The sequence below is a fragment of the Silurus aristotelis genome (assembly GCF_946808225.1).
Source record: "Silurus aristotelis genome assembly, chromosome: 5".
Taxonomy (NCBI): Eukaryota; Metazoa; Chordata; class Actinopteri; order Siluriformes; family Siluridae; genus Silurus; species Silurus aristotelis.
The window spans coordinates 21,097,381-21,111,347 of record NC_139578.1 but is presented as its reverse complement, the minus strand read 5'-3'; the positions used below and the strand labels follow the sequence as shown (position 1 = coordinate 21,111,347).

Here is a 13,967-nt window from a genome sequence, read left to right as displayed (position 1 = left end):
ACACACACGAGTCAGGTGTGTGTTCATCTCATCTACTCTACACACACGAGTCAGGTGTGTGTTCATCTCATCTACTCTACACACACGAGTCAGGTGTGTGTTCATCTCACCTACTCTACACACACGAGACAGGTGTGTGTTCATCTCATCTCATCTACACACACGAGTCAGGTGTGTGTTCATCTCACCTACTCTACACACACGAGTCAGATGTGTGTTCATCTCACCTACTCTACACACACGAGACAGGTGTGTGTTCATCTCATCTACTCTACACACACGAGTCAGGTGTGTGTTCATCTCATCTACTCTACACACACGAGTCAGGTGTGTGTTCATCTCATCTCATCTACTCTACACACACGAGTCAGGTGTGTGTTCATCTCATCTACTCTACACACACGAGTCAGGTGTGTGTTCATTTCATCTACTCTACACACACGAGTCAGGTGTGTGTTCATCTCATCTACTCTACACACACGAGTCAGGTGTGTGTTCATCTCATCTACTCTACACACACGAGTCAGGTGTGTGTTCATCTCATCTCATCTACTCTACACACACGAGTCAGGTGTGTGTTCATCTCATCTACTCTACACACACGAGTCAGGTGTGTGTTCATCTCATCTACTCTACACACACGAGTCAGGTGTGTGTTCATCTCATCTCATCTACTCTACACACACGAGTCAGGTGTGTGTTCATCTCATCTACTCTACACACACGAGTCAGGTGTGTGTTCATCTCATCTCATCTACTCTACACACACGAGTCAGGTGTGTGTTCACCTCATCTACTCTACACACACGAGTCAGGTGTGTGTTCATCTCATCTACTCTACACACACGAGTCAGGTGTGTGTTCATCTCATCTCACCTACTCTACACACACGAGACAGGTGTGTGTTCATCTCATCTACTCTACACACACGAGACAGGTGTGTGTTCATCTCATCTACTCTACACACACGAGTCAGGTGTGTGTTCATCTCATCTACTCTACACACACGAGTCAGGTGTGTGTTCATCTCACCTACTCTACACACACGAGTCAGGTGTGTGTCTGCGACTCAATTAATGTTCAACTCCTTTAACTAGGGTATTTTATTCACTTTAAATAAAGCGATTCTCTTTAATGTAGTAGATGCAGACTCATTCATAAATTAGTTGCGGCAAAAATGCTGATTAGCGATGTAATTTCTCATGAATCTGCTCTATTAGAGATTAAAATATGACTTATCTAGTTAATGTTAGCTTGTTTACAATAGCTTATAGCATAGTGCACTGTAACTAACACACCAAACCAGTTTCTCATGCAGTGTTTTATTTGGGACGACTTGGTATAATGTTAACTTAACATTAACACACAATTAGCATATTGTTTATCTGTGCATTTACTAAATGAGCACTGTGCTACATCCGAACTGACCCCACTGTATTTTTATAATCAATTTCTATTCTGTTCTTAAGTGTCTTAATTAATTTTAAATAAAATGTTAACCCTTTTTTAATTCCTTGTTTTGCTTTGTCATCGAACCTGAAAAAAACTTTGAAAATAACCATAAGACGCAGTCTCCATGCTACAATAATACTGATAAAAGCAAAGTTTTTCACTGTGGGGACACTGTGTCTTGACTGTATTATTTGTGTCCCCCTTCAAAAATTGCTCATAAGAAATTTTATATTTATTGTTCCCCCCCCCCTCTACTGTTAATTTAAATTTACGCCCATGATGTAGAGGACAGGAGAGGTCCCCTGGTGGTCTAGTGGTTAAGATGCAGCGCTCCCACCGCTGCGACCCGGGTTCGATTCCCGGTCAGGGAACCATCCCCAGCCACTCTTAGTGCCGGTCCCAAGCCCGGATAAATTGGGGAGGGTTGCGTTAGGAAGGGCATCCAGCGTAAAACATGTGCCAAATCAAACGTGCGGAGGATCCGCTGTGGCGACCCCTAACGGGAGAAGCCGAAAAGAAAGATGTAGAGGACAGGAGGGTATGGAGACGGATGATCTGCTGTGGCGCCCCCTAATGGGAGAAGCCGAAAGAAGAAGAAGAAGATAAGAAATAACATAACGTCACCTTTTCAATAAGCAGATCCCCCAACAACGTCTACATACATACATCTGTCTTATACTCTGTATCCCTATTTAAAACTGTCTATATTGTCTCACAATATCTGTTTTGTCTCGTATAGTCCAAGCTAAATGTATAGTGTTATTTATGTCTGTAATTATGAGAGTCACTAACAGCTGGAAGCAAATTCCTTGTGTGTGCCAACACACTTAACCAATAAACCTGATTCTGGTACATGAACTTTTGACTAGTTCCAATAATGAAAATGTAGATTGGGACAAATTATGATGTTGTTACTTCTTTCTTCTTTTTGACGTGACTCGTGATAATTATCTGTAAAAATAAAGTAAAGATTCGGACCAAACCCCACAAAACCGGGGTCCAGAGTCCAGAGTCAATTCAAATCAAGACAACAACAGGCATTATAACCATAAAGACTGTAGAAGACTGTAGAAAGAACATTACTTATACTCCAGTACTCATGTTAGGTCTCACTCTCCAGTGTTCTGTATTGTTGAAAGATTTATAATCACACTCTTGATGTCACCCAAATGAGGATGGGTTCCCCTTTTGAGTCTGGTTCCTCTCAAGGTTTCTTCCTCATAACACCTTGAAAGGAACCACGACTCATGAGATGTACTACTCAATTCTGTTTCCTATGTAATGCACTGCACATGAGCGTGATCGAACGACTCGAACTAACGAGTAGAGGGGTAAACTAGTCAATTCTGTTTCCTGTTTACAAACTACCATGATTTTGCGGTGCTCACTGCAAACTTGTGGTAGTTTGTGAAGTAAACATGCCAATGAAACCCTGCAACTACTAGAAAAGACATGCGTTCTTTTCTGCGGAAGTAATAAAAAGCCATGAATTATCATATTTTTTTCTTTCTTAATTTTCTCCAAGAAAATTAGCTTCCTCATTATCTTTCTCCATTTTGTCAGGTTCTTCACTGGGACACCCCTCTTTCAAAAAACAGATAACTTTATGATAGATTTTTAGACGCCAAACTGTACTCCATTTTTTACCCTAGAAACATTCACAAGTCGCTAGATTTTCTGTTTCCATCCAAATTATGTCATGATCACGAGAAAACATTGGGGTCACGAGAAAATAAAGTCGTGATGACAAAAACACCCACAAAAAACCCAACTCTTGTTATATAAAGACTGCGAAAAGTTTAAGTCGTGATCATGTGAAAACGACTCTTGTTGTGTCAAGGTCACGAGAAAATGGCCTCGTACGACTTGACATGCCTGCCACATGTCCACTTAACCAAGCAATGTGATTATTTATCGTCTAATAAAACCTATGAATCTGTAAAACTATGTGCAATATTTCTTATATTTGATATTTTTCAGTCTATTGTGCTTTCTATGTTGATACTTTTCAGTACTGTCAAGTTTGCTGTCTATTTGTTAACTGTCTTGGCTGTTATTTGTTAAATATCACAATTGCACATCCTAGCTGTTGAATGACAATAAAGTTCACACTGACTTGACTTTTCAGCAGCCTTGTTCCCTTTTTCGCAGCCCAACCCTGAAGCTACATTCACTTTTTTTCTGGGTGAAAGATGTGCTAAAGATCCACAAGGCAACAATGCAAATAATACACAACAAATACGCTGGGTACAACAATGAATCAAAGCTTAACATCTCTATTCAGTAAATTATGCTGTATTGATAGAAATGAGAGAAAATCTGAGGTTTGACACATTTGAAGGGACATGTAAAGAATTTAAGAATGTCTGTATTGAAACATCTGATGCACAGTTGCTCATTTGTGTTGTATTTCCCTGTGTGATTTTAATGCTGCAGTTGCACTGGAGGCATTGCTTGCAGACTTACAACAGCATTTAACAAGAGAGGCAATTTCAGCGATCTCTATATTCAATGATAACGTTAAGGTTTTGGTTGCTTGTCCACTGTAGCACATTCCACATTTTGCCTCCCACCATATTCCACTGATTCGATGGCCTACTAATGAAGTATTGGACTCAAAGCTCCAGAATGCAATGCAGCTATGCATGTTAGAGCAGTGATTCAGCTCGGCTAGTACTCATTAAGATAATGTGAATGATGATGTTGTGTTAGTACGCAACTTGAACCATTATTTCATGTGTCTAGCCAATCCTTTATTAATGTATATTTATATATAGTTAGTACAGATCAGTTTAGTCAGTTAATATCAGAATGCCTTACAATCTGTCAAAGATTCTCTAGCAGCCTGATTATTTGCACATTTATCTGAATGGATTATTACACATCTAATATTTACATTGTACACTCTCAAGGACTGTAACAAAGGTAAACAAACGACAAAAAAATTCTCTTTTCCTCAGTGTCCACTTGGTGTCACTATATGACAAGGACCACAATGCCAAGTTTACTCAGTTTACGAAATGAAAGTCTGCGCCTTCAATTCTCAATCTTTATTCTTAATTAGACCATGTAGGCTATTTCAGTCACCATTACTAGGATTAATAGTTACATTAGTTTTACTTCCTTTTATTTATTCTTTCTTTCCTCTTCATTTATTTTGTGCAATAACTGCCATTCTCCTTTACTGCTATTTTGCCCTATTGTTACCTTTTATATACGAGTAAATGACACATGACTGCTAATTTGTCAATTGTAATGATATCAATATTCTTTCGCTGTACAATATGCAACTCATCATAATAATGCAAAAAGAGGATTTTCTTGCTCTCACACAGATTCCTGAAAACAGAAACCACTGGCTATTCATGTCCTGGGCTGCACACTTTAGACTTTTTTTTTACAAATCTGCTGCTCCATGTCCATGTCCCAAAGACAGGCTATTTTTTGTCTATGTAACTACAGACTTTAGTTTCTGTGGTTAGTTAATGTAGCTTGAGCTGTAGAGGTGGAACACTCTTCTCTCTCTCTCATGTGTCTGCAGTCTGTGGTTGAGCGCAAAGCTTGCGATGTTCTCTGCTTTTAGACACATGCAATTATCAGGCATTTATACACATACGCAGCCTGCCTCACCCTTCCAGAGGGTAGCCTTTAACGCAGATATTTCTGGATATAGTGGCAGACGACCCACCTACTGCGGAGTCCATGCTTACGGTAGCGGCGAAATCTGACCTGCTCCATTCTTTTAGTAAAAGGCTAGCACTTAGTGCAGAAAACTGTCAAGCTGAATTCAATGTGTGTCAAGTTGGCTTTTGAATGCGTCAAAGACTTGTCATTATTTAAGACATACACTTGAAGAGAACATTATAACTAATTTATTCATATTAGAGTAAACCCATAATAAGACCACGCCTACTAAGTACACTAGACTAAACTTGCTTACTGCTGGTTTAAAATTTAAGGCTGCAAACAGGTTCTTGTCGGTTCCACCCAGTAGGACCTCCATCCATGTTCTTATAAGATTACAGGGAGAACTCCATAGCTCCTTCTGTCTTTCTGTCTTAGCCTATGTCATTACCTTGCCTCTTTCCATTTCTATCTCCTCCTCCCTTGGTGTGTCGTTTAATGTGGTAATGTGGTTTCATATCCTCACATGTGGCCCATGTGCAATGGAGTGCATTTAGCCATCACATCCTGCTGTAATGAAAGGGTGGGTGGATTGCTAGATGGGAGTTATTTTACCACCATGGATGCTATGTGTATTTGATGGTATGATATCTTTAGCCATTCAGATGAAATGTAGTATTACCAGCTGTCATGTGAGGCAGGTAGATTTGCATGTACCCATAGAAGATGGCAGAACTTCTGGCAGCAAAATCCTTAAACCTTTGTTCTTGTTGTCATACGTAAATAACATTAAATGGGAAGGAAAAGCATTGGCGCTTCGTTGCCTGGATCATATAACCATAATAATATGAAATACAATTTGTACAACATTTTTTCATATTTTAATGATTGTAGCTCACTATACAGTTGGGGTGTGACCTTTAACATGACATGATGTCAGTTCATAAGACAATTTTTTTTTTTTTAATGATACCACTTTATCTGCTATGATCGGATTCAGTGTAATTGCCTCTGATCGAAATGTGACCAACTGTGCAGAATTCCAGTTAGCTGACTGCCACATGTATAACGCACAATCACATGCTGCCTTGAGTCATTTCGATCATTGCCTGTTAAATTAATGTATCAGTTCAAATTGTGGTATGATTACACACCTTTTCATTAGACATCTTTTGTATGACTCAAATGTGTATGGATATTAAAACTGAACATAAAACACCAAGCCAGGCTTGTTTTTGTGTCCGCAGGCGTGTGCTTGTGCGTGTGGTGCAAAGCCTGTTGAAGTGGAAATAATTGTAATCCATTCATCATTGATTCTTAAGCTATTACCTTAGGTCTAATTGTGTGATACAAGCACCTTCCAGGCTGAAGTTTATAGGTTTAGTCAGGTCATTAATCCCAATAACGTAAGTCACACTTCACAATTAATCATGCCTCTTGACAAACCTGATCAATATTCTCTTAACGAAAGCATTTTAACTACTGTTTTGGGATCAGCACAATTTGACCAGCAGAACAGGACCTAGCTGTTTCATCAGCTATTATGAATCGCAACACCCAATGGCAGTTAACATAGAAATGTATTGGTGCCAGTAGAATAATAAAGCCACATTTATGCACTAGCTGTTGAGGCGAGTTCATTTTTAAATAATTACAGTTTGACCGCTGATACACATTTTAGCAGCATTTACTGTGCTTTATTCCACTGGCACAATATACCAGTACTAAAAAGGGAGAGAAATGAATGCCAAAGACTTTATTCAGATAATTGTCACTGATCTATTTTTGCCAATTTCTGACTGGTTATTCAGTCCTCACAGGCAGGTTGTCTCTGATCTAATAGCCCATGAGGTTTGGGCCACTTTTCTGCATTATGTTTCCCAGCTGGATGGAGCCATAATAGCCAACTCAAATTAAAGGGTGAGGAAACATGCCCTACAGAGACAAGCTGCCATGTTGTAGCCTGGATCTACTACATTTGTTTTCTCCCAAACCACATCCTGGCAAAATATATAAGATGGTATGTCACCTAAAACACTTACTATTTTATTAAGTTATAGACTACAGTTGCATGTGATTTTTTGTTTAAAGCTCTACTAAATGTATCCTTTAATTAATCCATTAAAGCTGGTAACAATAGATCTGAATGATCAATAATCATTTGCATTCACAATACAAATTTTCCAACTTAGGATATTAGGTTGGCTGGCCTAACAGCATGCACTAATCGGTTAACATTGGTACACAAGGTGTGCTGTGGTTCCTGGCAGCAGGTCCTTTAGGTACAGCATGTTGTGAGTTGGCCTCTATGAATCAGACTTGTTTGTCCAGCACATCCAACAGATGCTCTGTCTCATAGAGATGTGCTAAATTCGGAAGCCAAGTCAACACTTTAATTAGGTATAGATTTCGAGAATTTGCTTTGTAAATATATTCTATGTCTTGACAGGTGCCACTGTAACAAGATAATCCACGTTGTTCGTTGCTTGTCAATGGTTTTACTGTTTGTGTTTAACCTGACATTAACCATTTATTTAGTTCTTGCTACTACCTTTGGCATTTGTCATTTGATTTTGTTCAAGTATTTGTTTTATTAATAAATAAATAACAAATACAATTGTAACAAAAATAAAACAATATTTTAAACTATCAGTCAACTCTATTACCCCTGGATATAAAAGTGGGTGAATGTGTTCGTGCATGTTCTCCTACATATAGGTTATATGCCAAGCTCTCAAACAATGTTTCCTGGATAAGCTCCAGATTTGGCCCAGTGTTGACAAATACATCACCCTGTTCATTAATGAACCATTATTACCAGTGAAAACCTCACCACAGCCAAACCATGGGCTCACCAATTACTGTAGAGTTGATAACCACAGCCATCATGAGGTGTAGAATCATCAGTATAATAGTGGAATTCAATTAACTTTCAGTCATTAGCATTTTTTCTGACGTAATAAAATATCTGAAGTTAAGGTCCCGCCCCATCTCTATTCACACTAGGCAAAATGATGCTAACGGAGAACACTCTCTCTCTCTCTCTCTCTCTCTCTCTCTCTCTCTCTCTCTCTCTCTCTCTCTCTCTCTCTCTCTCTCACACACACACACACACACACACACACATCTCCCACTCCGTTCAGTTTCAGTGTCTGCAGTTCCTGATTCTCTTCTCTGAGCTTGAAGCTCTCCAAGGCACAGGCATTTGCATAAGTTATTATCGGCTATAAAGGAGCGACAGGAGCGTTCACTCAGCTGATGAAGGAGACAGGCTGAGCGCGTAATTCGCATCGAGAGGGTGCCGTAAATTATTCTCAGAGTCTGCGATCGATTCTGAATCGGAAGATAATTCTTTTTTTTTTCTTCCCTACTGCTTCATACCGTAGTGTTCGGGAAACTACGCAAAGAGCTACGGATCAGCTCCAGATAACTAAAGCCAAGACCCCAACAGCGTGCGTTTCCTCTAGAGACAGCAGGACCCGAACCGACAGACAGGTGCATCCCTCACCTCAGAGCTCTCCTGTGGATTATCTCTGACCTGATTCAGTGGGTAGGTCAAACGCATGGATTGCATAATATGTGCACATTAGACTACAGCCAGCATCATTGCATTAGGATGTTGCATTAGGGAAAGGAGGTATACTAGGAGTCACATACCAACAAGAACTTCCTTTTCATTGACAAGTGATTGTATCATATATTGAAGAAAAAAAGCAACCTTTCTTTTTTTTTTTCCGGTGCACTACTATGGAAACAGCAACAAGGGTTGTAGCCCTTTTTTATGGATGCTATTCTTTTTGCATGTGTATCTTTAAAGCTTGTAAAAAATAATAAAGATTATATATTGAAGGAATAAAGGATGTCCCATTACGAGTACCGCAGCAACAAATGGGTACTTTTCATTCCACCAGTGTGGACTAACTAGGTGTTAATGAAGCACTATACCTGATTGCTCTTATTTCGGCTCACTAAATGTTAACACTGACATTTAATCGGCATGTCATTACGAGGGTTGAAATGTGATTTGGGATCATGGCTGTGATGGACCTGTTGTTGTTTAATTGCCCTTTCAGATAAAGACAGAAAAATCTTCAAAGTAAAGGGTTGTAGATATGCTCTTTTTTAATACAGCAATGATGAAGAATATTGTAAATGATCATGAGTACAATTAAGGAAAAACGTGTCAATGAGACCCAAGTTATAAATAGTTTATCAGATCCCTTCATGACATAATTCAGTGGAAAATTAGGAACTCTTGTTCTCTTAGCGACAGTAATGTATTTGTGTGTTGCAGGTTAAGAGGAAGCCTACCTACTGACAGAGAAAGAAATTCCAGCCATGACTGCCTAGCACCAGGTTTCTGTCACCGAGTCACCAGATAGACCACAACAAAGCCATTACCTTGTGGAACTTTGGTTTCTGTCAGACCAGCAGTGGGTAAGCACTTCTGGCTTTACAAGGCTGCATTGTAAAAAAAAATCCTTACAATGCAGCAGCTAAGCAATAACACAATATTACCACTATACAGCATACATAATATGTATATAAAGAGGAATTACAGCCCAGTCATAATGGTAATTGTGTGTCATTATCTTGGTTATACACAAGAGAGCAAATGGTGAATAAAAAAGGTAACTGCATATAATCTAAAGCATGGCAGTATATTTGAGTGAAAGGGCAGCATGGGCATGTATGGCTAAGAGTAGAGATAACTTGTTGATCTTTAATAATACGCCGACTCCCAGTCAGCAGCAGGATGAATGCAATTAAATTAAATTAAATTAAATTAAATTAAATTAAATTAAATTAAATTAAATTAAATTAAATTAAATTAAATTAAATTAAATTAAATTAAATTAAATTAAATTAAATTAAATTTAATTCAATTCAATTCAATTCAATTTTATTTATATAGCAAAATTGGACATTGTCTCAAAGCATTTACAGAGTTAAAAAGGTTATGAAGTTGTATAAAAGAATGTATACATTTAGTGGCTATAAGTTTGTTCCTTATCATTTTAAGTTTATCCTTGATGTGTGCAGCGATATATATATTAAATGTTTACAGAAACATACTACTGAAATCACTATAAGCCTAAATATGGCCTGTTATACAGTGTATCATAAACAAAAGGAGACAAAACATCAAAATGAATAGAAAACAGTTGCATTACAGGCTTAGAAGTGCATCAGCATGCAAACCACACAGAGTCTGGTGATGTCTGTGATAGTTTAATAATACAGTCTTTAGGCAGGCAATGACTGCATAGGATTCACAATCAAGTACTCAACATTGACATTTCACTTAATATTATGTTACAATTTGGACAATTTCTTTTGGTCCCTTGAAACAGGGAGACTGTGTATAAAAAAGCTGTGGCCGTCACGTACACAAATCACAAAGTAAAGCTGACATTCTGCACCATAACTGGATTCTTTCATTTACGGTGTGCAGAGAAACAAATAGCATAAATGTAAAAGTTAGCACTATCCAATTGGATTGCTCTGTGTATTTTTTTCACTTTCCAAAAAATTACTTGAACTTTGTGCTATCATGTGTGAAATAAATTTTGAGGTTTCTACTGACCACTAGACATATTTCTTTTGCTCCAGTGGATTTTTCCTTATGGTCTGGTAATAGGCTGCAGTTCGCTTTATGTGAAGGATATATTTAGTGTTTCACACATCTCAATCATGGGACTGTCAAAATTTCGATGACCCAAAATCACTACAGATAGCACCTATTTCCCCTCACCCCTGTACCTTTCTGCTTTTTTGTCAAGTCTCCACTTATCAACCTCCAGCGCTTTCACCCTCGTGCTGTCACACACTTTAGATTTTCCTAATCCACAGTGGAATTGAAGTCTGACCTGCATTACCCAATATATTCAGTACTCTGCACTGATGACTCTGGTATCAGAAAGAGACATGCATCCATGCACGCTGATGTGTGTGTTGGTGCGTGTGTGTGGGCCAGTGGGTCTGTAGTGCCTGAAGCAGATCCTCTCTTAATGACTGGATTAAAGAGGGATCAGAAAAAGATACAAAGCCTTCATAGGAGGATGGCTTGTAAAAACATTTCTCTGACCTTCCTATGGGTTTCTTCCTTTCTTTCATTTGATTGGTCCATCAAGTTGTACACGTAGACTCCAGACTAGAACTTCACATATGTGAAACAGCTAAATTTGTTTATTCATGACCTCATATGAAAATATATAGGAAGACAAATCTCTGTACCCATTTTTGAAAACTATGGCAAAACCTATGCTTTAAATGAACAAACAACAGCATAAAAGAAGGTGAACTTTTAATCATTTCTTATGTGTGGCAATGACACGTCATAAAATTTATTTTCTTAAGCACAGTGCAGGTAGCATAGTAATTGCAGGCTAGTCTAAATGATATTAAAAAGATGGTTATGTTGAATGAAAACGATAACTCATACTAGGTGTTTGATATAACTTTAGCCTCCACCTATAGTAAAAGGAGTATGGACATCAGTTAATAAGTTTCAAAACTAACATGATTAAAACCTACTTTTCTATTATTAATCCAAGTTTAATTTAATTTTTTTCATAGTGTAGCTTTAGTCAGTAGCTTTAGCATGCTATTGTTGATGATGAATGTAGCTAGCTTTGTTAAGTACTACTTTTTTAGTAAAAACCCTGGAATATGCTTGGGTCAAATGAAAGCTAAACTTGATTTAATGCCTATGAGAAACTCCTGATTGAGCAATTATCATGATTAGGACTTATATTGTAATTGTATTAAAGGGCCTAGCTGTAGAGAAAGTATCTCTTTGCGCTTGGAAAACGTGGCCCCTTCACATATCCAGCTCCAGATGATATCACAAATATGGTATTATAAAAATTTTCAGATCACACAGACACCGAATCACTCCGCCTCAACTGTATCCATAGTTTGTGAGCATGTGGATTCTGTAATATTTTCTTCCTTTTTTTTATTCAAATTGGTGCATCAGAATAATCCTTCGATTGAAAGATGGATTTTTCATGCCAGAAATGAAATGAACTGTGAACACACTCCACAGGTTTTTCTTCATTAAGCTTTTAAAATTTGCAGAAATTTTATTGGAGCCAATGCCAAATTTTTCATTAATATGGCAACAGTGCCAGGAAATGTATGCACATTCTTATTTAGCCTGCAGGGAGAAAAGAAGTAATTAAAATAGATGGCAGGAGGAAATGAAGCTTGGCTAAGGAAGGCCTGCATTACAGAATGACTTGTCAGTACTGCAGCTATCATCATTCAAACATCACTAAAGCCAGCAAACCCAGTTAAGGTTTTGTGTGGGGTTGCATCAACGGTAATGCAATGGTAGATAAATCATAAAATTCACAAAGTAAATACACATAGTTGCACTAAAGAATATCAGTATTTTACACACAATCAACAAGACTAATCTTGAAATTCACTGCTGAACTGAATTTATGTTTAGTTTAAACTTTATATTCATATGTTTCCCACAATGGTATCCAACTACTTGCTGATTTTTGCACTAGTGGGATTTTAACCTTTTCTTCATTTCTACTGAAAGAGACGGATGCAGCAGCACTTCACCTCCACATCTATAAACAGATTTCAGAATGTTGTCTTCTCATACAGTAGCTCACTAACTAGGTGAGCTGAGTATCTACTATAACTTGCATGCAACTGCATCATCTAGGTAGTTTTCACATATTTCTTAGGTGAATATTCAGACTTGGGAACATTTGAGCCTAATTTTTTGATGAACATTTGTTATTTCCAATTATCTCTTTGTCAAGGTCCATACTGCTTCAACCAAACATTGTGTTTCACATCAGGTGTAGAAGCTATTGATGCTCAGGTTTGCATGCAGTAGGTTCTGTTTTGTGTACTGTTTCTACTTTTTTGATGGGGAAAGAGTTGTTATTGTTTTCGATGTAGAAAATTTGACTTTCAGGTCTCGTGCACTGCTGTTATCTCACATTTTCTGTTGTTAGTACTTTTAGAAAAATTCACAGCTTGTGCTGCCTGCATGGGTAAAAACGTCTTATACAAGAACAACTCCTGGTCTGCTGGTATTTCTTCACAATGACATGCCCTGCATCCTGACATTTGAGTGTTAGTACTACAGGAAAATAATAAAAACTACTCCTCTTGCCTACCATTTTGTAGACCTGAGTGCACAAAAGTGATGCATAGAAGTGCTCAATCAAGACATGGTTTGAAAGAAATACTTCTATGTGAATGAAAGCCTGCAATTTTAGGATCCTCCACCAAAAAGCACAGATCTGCTTCTGAAAACCCATTTAACTGCCTTGCGTTGTGGACATCTGCACACTTCCTATGGAAATAACAATGATACAGCACCAGATAAGAAACTAGCACATGCAAACGTACGCATATTGCATTTTTTTTCTGGGTGGAGATTTCCTTCAACTCAGTGTGTAGTAAAAAACAGTTAAGTCAGCTGATAGACAAGAAGGACCTACAATCTAAATATCTGTCTATCTATCATCTGTCTGTCTGTCTGTCTGTCTGTCTGTCTGTCTGTCTGTCTGTCTGTCTGTCTGTCTGTCTGTCTGTCTGTCTGTCTGTCTATCTATCTATCTATCTATCTATCTATCTATCTATCTATCTATCTATCTATCTATCTATCTATCTCGAATAAAGAAAAAAAACAAGTTATGTGAATTGATGAGTTTGCTGTGAATATTTTACTTTTAGACATTTGATAGATGATCCTTTACACTTGTATTTTTGAAGTACTGTACATTTTTCACAATTCTAATTTATTACAACTCCTGATATACAATAATTGACACTGGGCATCAGTCTGGCAATCAATCTGTGGCTTCGACAAAATATTAAAAACAATTGCAAATGCAAAATCAAAATTTATAAGT

General features: G+C 37.9%; 1 protein-coding gene across 1 annotated transcript in view; it reads left to right on the top strand.

The window, feature by feature from the left end:
* Positions 1-8,121: 8,121 nt before the first annotated feature.
* slc8a4b (solute carrier family 8 member 4b) overlaps positions 8,122-13,967 on the top strand; it is a 59,776-nt gene continuing 53,930 nt past the window's right edge. The window contains 2 exon segments of the mRNA XM_083541267.1: positions 8,122-8,626; positions 9,371-9,513. The gene's annotated coding sequence lies outside the window, so the exon portion shown is untranslated.